The sequence below is a fragment of the Hemiscyllium ocellatum genome, chromosome 20 (genome assembly GCF_020745735.1).
Source record: "Hemiscyllium ocellatum isolate sHemOce1 chromosome 20, sHemOce1.pat.X.cur, whole genome shotgun sequence".
Lineage (NCBI taxonomy): Eukaryota > Metazoa > Chordata > Chondrichthyes > Orectolobiformes > Hemiscylliidae > Hemiscyllium > Hemiscyllium ocellatum.
The window spans coordinates 16,700,667-16,703,917 of NC_083420.1; positions in this window are offsets into that span (position 1 = coordinate 16,700,667).

The following is a 3,251-nucleotide window of genomic DNA, read 5'->3' on the forward strand; positions in this document are numbered from 1 at the left end:
GCTCTGACTCCATTAGAGATGATGCACTTAGACTGGTTGGTGTTGGATGCCAGTGTCCATGGTGGTGGGGTGTGTGCAGTTTCTGCCCTGGAGCATACCCTCAGATGTTGGTGTTTGGTGTCCTGGATGGAGTTCGGAAGGAGAAAATGGCAAGCTGAAATAGCCAGGTACCCACTCAGGTGTCTAGTTTCTATCCTACGGTTGGGAGAATGTGAGCCTGCATATCAATGGATTGAGATTAGGTATTAATGAGGGTGATAGTAAACAATAATCCCCTTATCGGCCTCTCTCCACTCTCTAGAAAGAATCTCATCTCAACCTCTAGATTTTATTGGAAATGACTTGTTGATCTCGAAATCCATGAAGGCCTCATTTGACATCTCACCCAATTCTCTGAAACCTCTCACCATGGACTAGGAAAATTCCACCAGATGTTTTCTCTTCTTTTAGGAACTTGTAAATCAGTTAAATACTTTTTTTTCATCATTTTAAAATTTAAACAAACTTTATTTGAAAATTGTTATATGTCTTCAGTTGTTAATCTCAGTCAACAATGCATTGTTTCATTTCTTCACATCTTGATCAAATATAATTCCTCCTTGGAAATAACTAATATGTGCCAGCAAGCAACGAGAACTAAAAAAAACTTATTTCAGTTTTATTCTTGTCTCATATAAGGCTTGATAATACAGTGCATTTTCTGAATATATCTGTTGTCATCATTCTTGCTGGCTGTCCTTCCGATAGTTTTAACTGGACAGTAAGATAAAATCTTGACATTTCACTTCCAGCTCTTCATGCATAGTGATTGGCAGTTTTAACATGCTCCTAACTAATTTGGTCTGGATATCTTTTTATTGTAATTTTTGCCTTTTTCAGTTTGAGTTTTTTTTGACACTTCATTATCCTATTTTCTTTTCGCACTAAAGCGATGTTGTGGCTGTTAATTCTCAATTGTCCTCCAGCTCTGTCCCTGTGTTTTTGCCAGTTTCACTGCTAAAAGTAAATTGCGTAATGCTTCTTTCTTTACTGGATTAGATTACGTAGATCCAGGATGCAATTCTGATAACATTTTAAAAGAGAGTCCTTCCCCAGTGGTGGGTTCTCTAAGCGAGAGTCCTCCTTTCCTTTGGGGATCTGAGATGGAAGGTGCTGAAGCAGTCCCCTGCAAATGCAGATTGTGATGGTTCACAGTCTCCCATCCCAACTGTTTGTTCTGTGATGCTGTGGACCATGTGTGTATGGGGCATAGGCATCTGCACTCCCTTTATTTGTTTCCTTAAGGATTCTCTTCTAAACTTTTGGTTGCACTTCAGCCCCACGCTCCTGACCTTTGGGCACCCGGTGTGGAGGAGGGAGGGTAAGTCAGATCTCCTTGTGGTTCTCTACCTCGGCCTGGCCAGGCTGGCTGTAAACAGAGCCAGGCAATGAGCCATGGAGGGGGTCATTATAGCTGATTGCCTGCCCCTCTTCCGCAGTTACGTCCGAGCCCGGGTGTCCCTGGAGAAGGAGCACATGATGTTTACCAATACCCTCAAGGTTTTCAGGGAGAGGTGGGCACTGCGGGGTGTGGGTTGTTCTATTTCCCCCTCTGACTTTATTTCGATTTAATCCGTACCCACGCCCCCTCCCACTTCAGTTTTTGGATCACTTAGGCATTGGCCTTTGATAGAAGGGCACTGCTTATCACTGACCACTTGGGTGTTTCTTTTCTTCCTGGTGATGGAATGTTAATAAAGTTTTCTGCACTTGTTGTTTCTTCACTGTATCCTACACCTGCACGCACACGACATGGGTGCTGGGGAGGAATAGACACTACCACTTTTTAGCAGTAGTGTGGGGGTTTACATAAAAAAAACAAAATGTAACCAGAAGATAAGAATCTCCTCAGTAAACAAAGAGAAAATAGAAGATAATTCCCAGCTTGACTTTTATCTCAGTCAGTTTGGGGGTGGTTAAAATATTATTGCCTTATTGTCCTTTTTTGTGTAAGTCCCTCAACTGACTGGAAATATTTCTCTCTATCTCTTTTTTTTGTGGTTCCTTGCAGTGCATTTCTAGCATTGTATGATTCTTTTGTTCCTTTTTATATTCCTTTCTTGTTTAATTCTATCAAGACACAGCTTTATCATTGCTAGCTGCCTCTGCCCGAAATCCCAAATCCCTAGGTTTGCCAAAGTATGATTATTATCCTCTAGATATAATACTATTAGTATCTCGGATCGAATTATACAGCAAATGCTTTTTGCAGACTTTGGTTTGGAATAAAAGTTTTCTTTAATCATGAGTGATCAAAGACAAAATTACGTGCTAAGTCATTAGCTTGTTATTTTTAACGTTAATGTAGTTGGTCTCCTTTAACCAATATAAACAATGGGAATCTAAGACAATTGATTGTACAGCTATATTTGTATGTTGTCTTTTTTTGCTTAAAGTTACTGCATTGAAAATTGCTATGTGGGGCTTCAAGACAAAGAAATGGAAAAAGTTGATACTTAATTATGGTTACATTTGTTTTAAGAACCTGTGGAACATGTGAACCATAACTTCACTGGAGGACCTAAAATAAACGCCTTATTTTTGCTTGATGGGCTTGATGACTTCTATCTTTCACATTGAATTATATAATCTGCATAATTATTTGTTGATTTCATTTACTGAAACCTTTCCTTTCACCATCTGCTTGCTTGAGTAAATGCTGAAGATGCAATGACACTACTTTGAAGTAGATAAGTGGAGTTATTGTTCGTGTTCTGGCCAATGTTTGTCATTCAAACAACCTTCCAAATAACTTTGCAAACAACAGATTGTCTTGTCATGATCAAATTGTTGTTTGTGGGAGTTTGCAGAATGCTGGAAGACACATTAAAAGGAGAATAAAACAGGCATTGTGTCACTGGATTCAAAACAATAACTCTTTTTCTCTGCAGATGCTGCTGGACCTGCTGAGTTTCTCCATCATCTTCTGTTGTTGTTGAAAGAATTATGGATGAAGCTATGCTCTATTTGTGCAGGGGACATGGCTGGCACTCTTACCTCACAGTGCCAGGCATTCGGGTTCAATTCCAGCCTTGGGTGACTGTTTGTGTGGAGTTTGCATGTTCTCCCTGTGTTTGTATGGGTTTTTGCCACAGTCCAATGATGCGCAGGCTAGGTGGATTAGTCATGGTAAATGTGGGGTTACGGGTCTGGGTGACATGCTTTTTGGATGGCGGGTGTGATCTCAATTGGCTGAATGGCTTCTTTGTGCA